The sequence below is a fragment of the Bos taurus genome, chromosome 1, assembly GCF_002263795.3.
Source record: "Bos taurus isolate L1 Dominette 01449 registration number 42190680 breed Hereford chromosome 1, ARS-UCD2.0, whole genome shotgun sequence".
Taxonomy (NCBI): domain Eukaryota; kingdom Metazoa; phylum Chordata; class Mammalia; order Artiodactyla; family Bovidae; genus Bos; species Bos taurus.
In genome coordinates, this window is record NC_037328.1 from 129,240,695 (window position 1) to 129,254,322 (window position 13,628).

A 13,628-nucleotide genomic window follows, 5' to 3' on the forward strand; every position below is an offset into this window, starting at 1 on the left:
CAGTTGGTTCTACCTCCAAATATATCTCTGACTACTTTTATCCTTCTCTACTGCCCATCCATGTCCTTCCTCTATTCTATCTTATCTGTGCCATGGTCACCAAGTCCTCTTCATTTACTTGTTTCCTCCACGGTCAGCATCGGGTAGGGGATGGGGGGAGCGGCCCTTGAGACACATTCATCAGATCAGGTATCTCCTGCTGAAATCCCGCCTTGCCTTCCAAGGGCCTTGCCTTCCAGGTCCCTGCCCCCAGGTCAGTTGTTTTCTCTCCTGCTCTCTCCTCAGGCTCTTGCTGTGCAGCCCTTCACTCCGTCATCAGGTTCCTCAGCCTCGTGCGGTCCTGTACACATGCTCCTCTGCCCAGAAGGCTCTCCCTCCTCAGCATGTGGGTCTCCTCAGACCTTCTCTGACCATTCTCCTCAGTCTAAATCAAACCCCCATTACATTCCTCCCCCCTGCCTCTGCCTTCCATTCTTGGCACTTATCATGAGTTATCTTTCATTTATTAATGTAATTAGCTGTCTTATGCACACCTCCCAGCACACTCCAAGCTCCTAAAACCATAGAGCGCGTCTGTCCTATTTCCCACTGTGTCTTCTGTGCTGACCTCAGCTCCATAAATACTGGTTGAATGAATAAAACCAATATGGTCTCTGAGATCAGAGGCAGCCAGCAGAAGAACTCCCTCGGGCTCCAAGCACTGCAGCAAGGACCACCCCAAAACTCCTCAGACTGGGTGGAGCTGGTTTGAGGGAAAATCTAATTTTATAGGAGTTATCCAGTGGCTTGTCACATAACGTGGCCCAAGAGGTCTTTGTGGAGATAACATACTGGTGGTCTGAGAATCCAGTGAAATCACAAACATATTTTTCCTGCCTGCAGTGTTAGCAACTAATTTGTTTTTCACTTTAATACCCAGACTTTTAGATGAAAATCTGAAAGATCCAGCATGGCCTAGCCCACTGGACCTATACTACCTGCCTTTCCCAGGTAACTTTGAGCTTCCCACCATCTTCATTGTGCCTCATTCATTGTTTTTGGATTCATGGGTTTTTTTTTTTTTTTTTGTAGCTCTTCTATATTCTTATGTCTTATATCTATATTGTGAAATTTTAACTGTGAGCTACATGTTGACAGACACAAGCAAAGTTTTACTGTCTACAAATTATTTTTTAAATTAAAAAGTATTTTATATGCCTTTGGTTTATATATATATTTGATTTATATATATATATGTGTGTGTGTGTATATATATAATATATATTTCAAATATGCAATATTTGACTATAGTCACCGTGATGTACATCTCCAGGAATTATCTTCTAACTGGATATTTGTACCTTTTAATCCCCTTCAGCCATTTCACCCCCTTCCACACCCCACCTCTGGCAAACACCAACCTGTTCTCTGCATCTATTATGGGGGAAATTGTTTGTTTATTTTAGCCTTTTGTTTTTGTTTTTATTTTTTTGTTTTTAGAGACCACATAGAAGTGAGGTTGTATGGTATTCATTGTTCTCTGACTGACATTTCACTTAGCATGATGCCTTGGAGGTCCATCCATGTTGTCAAAAATGACAAGATTTCATTCTTTTCTGTGGCTGAAAAACAGTGTATCTCTATCGCAACTTCTTTATCCATTCTTCCATTGATGGACACCTCATTTTTTTCTGTAGCTTGGCTGTTACAAATGAATACGTGAATGCACATATCTTTCACAGTTTGTATTTTTATTTTCTTCATATACATACCCAGAAGTGGAATTGTTGGATCACGTGGTAGATCTACTCTTAATTTTTTTGAGGAACCTCTATACCATTTTCCATAGTGAATTTACTACTTTACATTCTATTAACAGTGCACAAGGGTTCCCTTTTCCCCACATCCTCTCCAATGCTTGTAATTTGTTGTCTTTTTGATAATAATTAAATGTGAGGTGGTATCTTGGGTGGTATTTTGCTATGGTTTTGATTTACATTTCCCTGGTGATTAGTGATGCTGAGCATCTTCTCAGGTACTTGTTGCTCATCTGTATATCATCTTCAGAAAAATGTCAATTCAGGTTCTCTGCCCATTTTTAAATCAGATTGCTTCTTTTTCTTTTTAAACTATTGAGTTGCATAAGTTCTTTATATATTTTGGATATGAACCCCTTATCAGGTATATGGTTTGCAAATATTTTCTCCGGTTCCACCAGTTGCCTTTTCATTTTGTTGATGGTTTCCTTTGCTATGCAGGAGCTTTTGATTTTGTTGTAGTGCCACTTGTTTATTTTTGCCTTTGTTGTTTTTGCTTTTGGTTGCTGCTAAGTTGCTTCAGTCATGTCGGACTCTATGCAACCCCATATATGGCAGCCCACCAGGCTCCACCGTCCCTGGGATTCTCCAGGCAAGAATACTGGAGTGGGTTGCCATTTCCTTCTCCAATGCATGAAGGAGAAAAGTGAAAGTGAAGTCACTCAGTTGTGTCCAACCCTCAGCGACCCCATGGACTGCAGCCTATCAGGCTCCTCCGTCCATAGATTTTCCAGGCAAGAGTACTGGAGTGGGGTGCCATTGCCTGGTATTCAAATCCAAAAAATCATCACTAAGACTGATGTTGAAGAGCTTTACTGTCTATGTTTTCTTCTAGGAGTTTCATGCTTTCACGTCTTATAGTCAAGTCTTTAATTTGAAATATTTCAAGTTAATTTTTGTGTATGGTATAGAAGAAAGTGAAAGTAAAGTTGCTCAGTTGTGTCCAGCTCTTTGCCTACCAGGCTTCTCCGTCCATGGGATTTTCCAGGCAAGAGTACTGAAATAGGTTGCCATTTCCTTCTCCAGGGGATCTTCCCAACCCAAAGATCAAACCCGAGTCTCCCACACTGCAGACAGACGCTTAGCCATCTGAGCCACCAGGGAAGTCATATGGTATAAGATGGTGATCATTCTTTTGCATGTAGCTATTCAGTTTTCCCGGAGAAGGCAATGGCACCCCACTCCAGTACTCTCGCCTGGAAAATCCCATGGATGGAGGAGCCTGGTAGGCTGCAGTCCATGGGGTTGCTAGGAGTCGGACACGACTGAGCGACTTCACTTTCACTTTTCTCCTTTATGCATTGGAGAAGGAAATGGCAACCCACTCCAGTGTTCTTGCCTGGAGAATCCCAGGGACGGGGGAGCCTGGTGGGCTGCCATCTATGGGGTCGCACAGAGTCAGACACAACTGAAGTGACTTAGTAGCAGCAGCATTCAGTTTTCCCAGCGCAATTAATTGTTTTTCCCCCATTATATATATTTGATTCCTTTGTTATAAATTAATTGACCTTACACATGTGGATTTATTTCTGGGTTCTGTTCTATTCCATTGATCTATGTGTCTGTTTTTATGCCAATCCATCCTTTTTTAATTACTATATCTTCATAATATCATTTGAAATCAAAGAGCTTAATGTTTCAAGCTTTGTTCTTTTTTCTCAAGATTGCTTTGGCTATTTGGGGGTCTTTTACAGTTCCATACGAATGTTAGGGTTTTTTTTTCTATTTCTGTGAAAAATGCCATTGGTGTTTACATTAAGATTGCATTGAACTTGTAAATTGCTTTGGGTAGTATGGTCATTTTGACAATATTATTCAGTTTTTTGTGTGTCTTTTTCATTTCTTTCATGAGTATCTTATAGTTTTTAGTGTATAAGTTTTTGCCTCCTTAGTTAAGTTTATTCCTAGATCTTTTGTGTTTGATGCAATTGTAAATGGCTTTACTTTTTAATTTTCTCTTTCCATTAGTTCACTATTAGTGTATGGAAGGAAACACAACAGGTTTCTGTGTCTTGATTTTTTATCGTATTACTTTACCAAATTCTGTTATTAGTTCTAACAGGTTTTTTGTTTATTTTTTGGCTGTGTGTGTGTGTGTGCATGGTCTTTCTTCACTCCTCTTTTTTTTCCCCTGATGCCATGGGCAAAACCCAGAAAGCCGTTGCCTCATACCTCAGCTTTTTGTCGCGTAGATGTAAAACCATGGATTCACTCACTCACATCCTAGCTCCATTTTTTATCACAGTGTGACCTGGGCCACAATACTCAAACTCTCAGACTCTAGCTCGTTATTTGTAAAAATTGCCTAATGAAAACCTAGGACAAGTTGTTGAACCTCTCTGTACCTCAGTTCCCTTATATATAATAGTACCTCCTTCACAGTTTCACTCTGGGAACTCAATGTTTGAATACACGTAAAATTCTTCAGAGAGTGTCTGACCAAGCGTAAGCTCTCAATGCTGCTGCAGGGATTTTAAATTAGATGATACACATGAAAGCACTCAAGACAGTGCTGAATACATGGTAGGTGCACAACAAAGACTATTTCTTCTCTATTTCTCTCTTTCCCTCCCTCCCTGCTTTCCAATGAATCCTGGAATAGGGTATAGACCCTGAGCAAGCAAGGTCTAAACCATTAATAACCAAAGCCACTTTAATTAAGTTTCAATTAAAAGTTCTACATTCTACGGCCAGGGTTTGCCAGTTCTTATATATTCAATGCAGAAAGCTTTCTTTGGCCTCAAAATATCTTCTAGGAAAAACCATTGAATACCCGCAGAAGCCTCTTAAAATCACACCCTCAAAGCAGACCCTTCTGCTACTCCACCCTAGGACTCCAGTCTCAGTTAATGGCACTTCCATCTACCTAGACAACCAGAAAGAGGGGGAAAAAACCTTGACTTCACCCATCCTTCCCATTATACGTTCAGCTAGTCCCCAAATCTTGCCATGTTTTAGATATGACACACATGTCCACCCACAGTCCCCGGGAAGAGTCCCTTCAGCTCTAACACAGATGACCACAGTTGCTTTCTGGCTCTTCTCCCTGTCTCTGAACTTGTTCTCTCTACATGACCACTAGAATGACCTTCCCAATTCCCACATGAGCTCCTGCTGGCCATCCCCACCACCTACAGAATACAGTCCAAGCTCTCAATGGCTATGCAATCAATATCCTCCTTGGTCTGGCCTGTGCTTCTCCACCCAGGTGAATTATACCTTTTGTCCCTAAAGTGAACAACTTCTAGTTCCTTAACTAGTCCATGCTGATCTCAGCCCCACAGCTTTCCTCATGCTAGTCCTCTAACCTGGAATGCGCATCATGGCAGCCTAACCCAAAGAGTCCCACTCCCTGACAGTTATGCCCTCATGTAATCTCCTCCCATATTGAACAATGCTGATTGTATAATCAACAGGATATAACAGAAATGACAGTAGGGAGATTTTGAAGCTAGGTCATAAGAGACATTGCAGATTCTGACTCACTCTCATATCACTCATGCTCAATGAAGCTGCATTATGAGGACTCTCAAGCCACAGAAACCTCCTGCTAACAGCCGTGTGAAGGACCCATCCTGGAAGCAGATCCTCCAGCCTCAGACAAAGCCTTCCTGAAGACTGCAACCTCTGAGAATCCACAAGCCAGAACAATCCAGCTAAGCTGTTCTTAAATTCCTGACCCACAAAACTGTGTAAGATCACAAATGTTCATTGTTGTTTCACTCCACTAAGTTTTGGGGTAATATGTTGCATAACCAGAGATATCTAAGTGTATCTTTTCTACTCTTCTCTCCCTGCTTGATTCTTACACATCCTTCGAGACACTGGTCAACCATGAGCTCCTTCAGGAAGCTCTTCCTGTCTATCCTTTATTGAGTAGGCATCCTCACTTGTCCTTGGAGCACACCTGCCAAAATGCAGTTTTCTCTTTTCTTCCCCACCAGACTTTGGATGCTTCAGAGCAGTATCTAGACCTTGCCTTTACTCCCCTTCAATTTTCAACATGCTGTGAGTCATTCATTTACTTTGATGAATGAATGAGTGGAGGATGTCAGATTAATAAAGGAGCCAGGAGTGGAATGAAAGTTTGTTATTCCATGCCCTGTAGTCTTTCTTCTACCATCAGTGATTCTCTTCTTTTTCAGCAATGAGGTGCTTTTGGAAAATTCTTCTTCTATTATTGTATGGATTGCATTTGACCACCATCATTCAGACTCTGTTTCACCCAAAAAGAATCTCTTCCTTAGCACAGCCTCACCTGTGGTCCAGCCCTTTCCTGGGACGGTTGCTAAATTCTTCCTTCTCTCTTCCTCTTATCTCTTTTCTTCACCATCCAAGGATGGGCCAGTGTGGGAAGACATTTTTTACAGAAACACTCCACCCCTCTGCTTGACTCTGAAATGACCCTTAGCTCACCTTCTTCTGGCTCTGTGGCTTAAAGATGCAGATGAGGAGATGGCCAGATGTAGTACAGAGCCCATCATCATGTGTGGAGCCCAAGTGTCCCACACAGGCATCCAGAAACAGCAGAGCCCAATGTGGGCTGCTCTTTGGATCCTGGGGCCCCATCAGACCCTTGGATGCTATCAGACTCTCCCCTGGCTGGTAGATGCAGCCTACGCAGCATCAGTTAAGAAGACTTGTTAATTATAATTCTCACATGCAGGTTGTTCAAAATTGGTGTTCATCCATCTGGAGGATGGATCTGAAAGTAAATCACTTTTGTTTGCTCCTTCCAGTGGCTTCCTTTCTGCACCCCCATGGTTTGGGTCTCCACAGTAGCATCCTTGCTGACCTTGGCCTTTCCTCTCACACCCCACCCCTTCCCCACCATGCAGATAAGTGTTGTTTCTAACCCTCTAATGGTTTAGGATTGAAGCCCAAATTCTTGATCATGAGGATAGAGTCACTATAGTCTGGCTGGACTGATTGCTTCACCCACATCTCCTATTACCCATTTCTAATCATCCCTTAGCACTTACCTCTGCCCAATGCCCTGAGAAGGCTCAAAGCCTCTCCAATCTCCTTCCTTCCTTGAGCTTCAGAGCCTATGCTTCTCTGTGTTCTGCTTTTGTCTATTACTTTTGTAACAAATTACCACCAAGACGCTTGCTCCTTGGGAGGAAAGCTATAACAAACCTAACAGTGTATTAAAAAGTGGAGACATCACTTTGCCAACAAAGGTGCATATAATCAAATCTTTGGTTTTTCTGGTAGTCATATACAGATGTGAGAGTTGGACCAGAAAGAAAGCTGAGCACTAAAGAATTGATACTTTTGAATTGTGGTGCTGTAGAAGGCTCTTGAGAGTCCCTTGGACAGCAAGGAGATCAAACAAATCAATCCTAAAAGAAATCAACCCTGAATACTCATTGGAAGGACTGATGCTGAAGCTCCAATACTTTGGCCACCTGATGCAAAGAACTGACTCATTGGAAAAGACCCTGATGCTGGAAAAGATTGAAGGAAGAAAGAGAAGGGGAAGATAGAGGATGAAATGGTTGGATGGCATTACCAACTCAATGAACATGAGTTTGAGCAAGCTCTGGGAGTTGGTGATGGACAGGGAGGCCTGGCATGCTGCAGTTCATGGGACTGCAAAGATTCGGACACAACTGAACTGAACTGAGTGACTGAACTAAACTGAACTGAATCTCCTTATATCAAGATCCTTAAGTTAATCACATCTGCAAAATCCCTTTGCAGATACTAACTAAAATATTTCCAGATTCCAGGCATTACATGTCCACATCAACTATTCTGATTGCCATACAGCCCCAGTTCAAATTCTTCTATTCTCAGAAGATATTCATCCCAATTATTTTGGTGCAGAAAAATTACTAATTGTAATTCAAGGTCACTTTTCTTCTAGAGCCCTGAATTTCAGGCATCTCATGGGTATGCTCAAGCTCTAACCCCTTAGAGACAACTATTCCTTCTACTCAGACAACTCATGAAGGGCTCATGCAATCCATCAACAACTGAGCACTCATTTTCCATTGATACCTTTACTCAACATTTACTGAGTTCTCTGAGCTGGACCATGTGATAAACCTGGGATACAGAGATTAACAAGAAAGAAGGACCCTGCCCTTGAGTGGCTTATGGTCTTCTCATTTTCCCTGTGTCTTGTTCAAAGCTTTTTCCTGAGACCAGTCCCTGTCTGGTGGATGGCACATGCTTGGCAAAAAGTCTGTTGAGCTGAGTGATCTGAGATGTCACTCAGCAGCATCATCCTCCCATAATTTCTCTCTGCCACTCTCTTCCTCTCTCATCATCATTCATGGTTCATGGTGAGAAGTGTCTGTCACTAGACTGGAGCCCCTGCTGAAGGCAGGAAACCTGGGGTGTATGTGTGTGTGGTGTGTTCGCTCTACTCAGAGCCAGGTTTCTGATGGCTAGAGAGCCCTCTCCCATGTGATGCTCCACAGCAAAACACCTGGCCATTGTGCTATGTGGTTCAGACCCACAAATACTTGTGGCATAGAGCAAGCGCCTGCCTGATCCAGCAGACACAGAGGGACTCTGCACTAAAGGAATGTGCTTCTGCAGCTGAAGTCACATGAAATATTTATGCCTGAGAAACCTGCATTTTCTCCCACAGAGAAAGAAGTCAGGAGCAAACTCTAGAATGGCGGTATCCTAAACAACAACAAAAGTGGTAAAAATGATGTCCACAGCCATACTTTGTCAACGAAGGGGTTCAGAGAACCGTTCATTTGTTCAACAGGTGAATGAGGGCCTCCTGCATACCAGGCACTGTTGCAGATACTGGGGGATTGGCGGTGACCAAGGTAGTCAAAATCTCTGCACTTCGAGAGCTTGCTTTCTGGTAATAACTGATATTTATTGGATGTAAATTGTGTGCCAGGCACTGTTCTAAGTGTTTTACCTGTGTTAATTCCTCCTGGTGACCTAGGGGATGTTATTGTTAGTCCTGCTAACAAAGAAGGAAACTGAACACAGAACAATCAATTAACCTGCCTGACATCATAAAGCATCAGAGTGGACAAGCTGGGACTTGGTCCCAGGCAACCCTATGAATCCTACACTTAACTACTTCCTGGTTCTTCTCATGTTAGAGGTGGAGAATTTAGGGAAAAGTTTTATCCTCCAAACAGTGCAGAGAGAAAGAAAGATTCTTTGGCCTCTGGGATTTAGGACAAAAGAAGCTGAAAATACGTAAGAAGAATAGAAGGTATTAGGTTCCTTATGGGTCTCCATGAAGCCTGACATGCCATCATTAAAGTTTATGTTACTCTGGACAAAACATCATCATGGTCTACATTAAGTAGCCTATGAATGGACCTAATGTCCTCTGAGCTTTCAGAGGCCAAGAAGGCAGCACTTTGTATAATATATCTTATTTAATCTTTATATCAACCTTTAAGGTCAATATAACACAATTCATCAAAGGAGAAAATCAGGTTAGGCTATTGGATGAGTGAGGTTTCAAACTGAGGCCTGTGGAAAGCCCTGTCTAATGCACTTTCCAAGACCTACCCCTCCCTTTTTTGCTCTCCACCATCAATATTTGGACTGCAGCCACAAAATTAAAAGATGATTGCTCTTTGGAAGAAAAGCTATGACAAACCCAGACAGCATATTAAAAAGCAGAGACAGCCCTTTGCCAACAAAGACCCATAAAATCAAAGTTATGGTTTTTCCAGTAGTTATGTATGGATGTGAGAGTTGGACCATAAGGAAAGCTAAGCACTGAAGAATTGATGTTTTCAAACTGTGGTGTTGGAGAAGACTCTTGAGAGTCCCTTGAATAGCAAGGAGATCAAATCAGTCAATGCTAAAGGAAATCAACCCTGAATATTCATTGGAAGAACTGATGCTGAAGCTGAAGCTCCAATACTCTGGCTACCTGATGCAAAGAGCTGACTCATTAGAAAAGACCCTGAGGCTAGGGAAGATTGAAGATAGGAGGAGAAGGGGATGACAGAGGATGAGATGGTTGGATAGCATCACTGACTCAATGAACATGCATTTGAGCAAACTCTGGGAAATCGTGAAGGACAGGGAAGCCTGGCGTGTTGCAGTCCATGGAGTTGCAAAAAGTCAGAAAAAATTTAGCAACTGAACAACAATGATCAATATTATTTCAAACATTCGATTCTTTTACCCCAGAAAATCTACTTCTAAAAATTCTGTTCTTAGAAAACAGTCAGATAAGAATAAGAATGTTTATTGCAGTCTTGTTTACAATAGCAAATTTTAAAAGTGAGGAGAGGAAATAACACAAATATCAAATAAAAAACTAAATAAATGGTGGGACTTGTTTAAAAAGATCTATGCAATACTTTCATTAAAGATATATTTAAACATGGATAATTATTCCAGAGATATTAGGCAAATATAATCAAGTTTTGAAATAAGTATGGAGGCTTTTATGCATATGTCTATATGAGGTGGAACCATTGAAACTGCCATCTTGTAAACCAAAAATGATTGACTATCAACAATTTCACACAGTTCAACCTAAAAGGGAAAAAAAAAATTCTTACGGATATTCACCAAAATGCTCATTGTGGGTCTCCTTTTGGTGCTTTCAAATGGATTTTTCATTGTTTGTGCTCTTTCATAGTTACGTTTCATCCACAATGTGCATGCATTGCTCTTGATCACAAAAATATATTAAAATAAATGCAAATAATCAGAGACATTAAAAGACTATTCAACACATTTTGAAGGAGTATGCTAGGTCTCTCAGATGTTATGATCTAAGAATAGGTTTTTTTTTTAATGATCCAGTTCCAGTGATTAAATTGAGAACTCATGAAAAGAAAGTTGAACAAGTGGTGAAATTGATTTGCCAGATGACTTTTTTCCCCCTATTGACAACATTTGAGCTCTGGGTTATCAATCAAATTTTGTGCAAGCTTTTTTTTTTTCTTTTTAATTTTATTTTATTTAACTTTACAATATTGTATTGGTTTTGCCATATATCAAAATGAATCTGCCACAGGTATACATGTGTTCCCCATCCTGAACCCTCCTCCCTCCTCCCTCCCCATACCATCCCTCTGGGTCATCCCAGTGCACCAGCCCCGAGCATCCAGTATCGTGCATCGAACCTGGACTGGCGACTCGTTTCATATATGATATACATATTTCAATGCCATTTTCCCAAATCATCCCACCCTCTCCCTCTCCCACAGGGTCCAAAAGACTGTTCTATAGATCAATGTCTCTTTTGGTGTCTCGTATACAGGGTTATTGTCACCATCTTTCTAAATTCCATATATATGCGTTAGTATACTGTATTGGTGTTTTTCTTTCTGGCTTACTTCACTCTGTATAATAGGCTCCAGTTTCATCCACCTCCTTAGAACTGATTCAAATGTATTCTTTTTAATGGCTGAGTAATACTCCATTGTGTATATGTACCACAACTTTCTTATCCATTCATCTGCCGATGGACATCTAGGTTGCTTCCATGTCCTGGCTGTTATAAACAGTACTGTGATGAACATTGGGGTACATGTGTTTCTTTCAATTCTGGTTTCCTCAGTGTGTATGCCCAGCAGTGGGATTGCTGGATCATAAGACAGTTCTATTTCCAGTTTTTTAAGGAATCTCCACACTGTTCTCCATAGTGGCTGTTCTAGTTTGCACTCCCACCAACAGTGTAAGAGGGTTCCCTTTTCTCCACACCCTTTCCAGCATTTATTGCTTGTAGACTTTTGGATTGCAGCCATTCTGACTGGCATGAAATGGTACCTCATTGTGGTTTTGATTTTCATTTCTCTGATAATGAGTGATGTTGAGCATCTTTTCATGTGTTTGTTAGCCATCTGTATGTCTTCTTTGGAGAAATGTCTATTTAGTTCTTTGGCCCATTTTTTGATTGGGTCATTTATTTTTCTGGAATTGAGCCGTAGGAGTTTCTTGTATATTTTTGAGATTAGTTGTTTGTCGGTTGCTTCATTTGCTATTATTTTCTCCCATTCTGAAGGCTGTCTTTTCACCTTGCTGATAGTTTCCTTTGTTGTGCAGAAGCTTTTAGGTTTAATTATGTCCCATTTGTTTATTTTTGCTTTTATTTCCAATATTCTGGGAGGTGGGTCATAGAGGATCCTGCTGTGATGTATGTCGGAGAGTGTTTTGCCTATGTTCTCCTCTAAGAGTTTTATAGTTTCTGATCTTACATTGAGATCTTTAATCCATTTTGAGTTTATTTTTGTGTATTGTGTTAGAAAGTGCTCTAGTTTCATTCTTTTACAAGTGGTTGACCAGTTTTCCCAGCACCACTTGTTAAAGAGATTGTCTTTAATCCATTGTATGTTCTTGCCTCCTTTGTCAAAGATAAGGTGTCCATATGTGTGTGAATTTATCTCTGGGCTTTCTATTTTGTTCCATTGGTCTATATTTCTGTCTTTGTGCCAGTACCATACTGTCTTGATGACTGTGGCTTTGTAGTAGAGCCTGAAGTCAGGCAGGTTGATTCCTCCAGTTCCATTCTTCTTTCTCAAGATAGCTTTGGCTATTCAAGGTTTTTTGTATTTCCATACAAATTGTGAAATTATTTGTTCTAGCTCTGTGAAGAATACTGTTGGTAGCTTGATGGGGATTGCATTGAATCTATGAATTTCTTTGGGTAGTATACTCATTTTCACTATATTGATTCTTCCAATCCATGAACATGGTATATTTCTCCATCTATTAGTGTCCTCTTTGATTTCTTTCACCAGTGTTTTATAGTTTTCTATATATAGGTCTTTAATTTCTTTAGGTAGATATATTCCTAAGTATTTTATTCTTTTCATTGCAATGGTGAATGGAATTGTTTCCTTAATTTCTCTTTCTGTTTTCTCATTATTAGTGTATAGGAATGCAAGGGATTTCTGTGTGTTGATTTTATATCCTGCAACTTTACTATAATCATTGATTATTTCTAGTAATTTTCTGGTGGAGTCTTTAGGGTTTTCTATGTAGAGGATCATGTCATCTGCAAATAGTGAGAGTTTTGCTTCTTCTTTTCCAATTTGGATTCCTTTTATTTCTTTTTCTGCTCTGATTGCTGTGGCCAAAACTTCCAAAACTATCTTGAATAGTAATGGTGAAAGTGGCCACCCTTGTCTTGTTCCTGACTTTAGAGGAAATGCTTTCAATTTTTCACCACTGAGGATAATATTTGCTGTGGGTTTGTCATATATAGCTTTTATTATGTTGAGGTATGTTCCTTCTATTCCTGCTTTCTGGAGAGTTTTTATCATAAATGGATGTTGAATTTTGTCAAAGGCTTTCTCTGCACCTACTGAGATAATAATATGGTTTTTATTTATCAATTTGTTAATGTGGTGTATTACATTGATTGATTTGTGGATATTGAAGAATCCTTGCATCCCTGGGATAAAGCCCACTTGGTCATGGTGTATGATCTTTTTAATGTGTTGTTGGATTCTGATTGCTAGAATTTTGTTAAGGATTTTTGCATCTATGTTCATCAGTGATATTGGCCTGTAGTTTTCTTTTTTTGTGGGGTCTTTTGTCAGGTTTTGGTATTAGGGTGATGGTGGCCTCATAGAATGAATTTGGAAGTTTACCTTCCTCTGAAATTTTCTGGAAGAGTTTGAGTAGGATAGGTTTTAGCTCTTCTCTAAATTTTTGGTAGAATTCAGCTGTGAAGCTGTCTGGATCTGGGCTTTTGTTTGCTGGAAAATTTCTGATTACAGTTTCAATTTCCGTGCTTGTGATGGGTCTGTTAAGATTTTCTATTTCTTCCTGGTCCAGTTTTGGAAAGTTGTACTTTTCTAAGAATTTGTCCATTTCTTCCACGTTGTCCATTTTATTGCCAGATAATTGCTGATAGTAGTCTCTTAG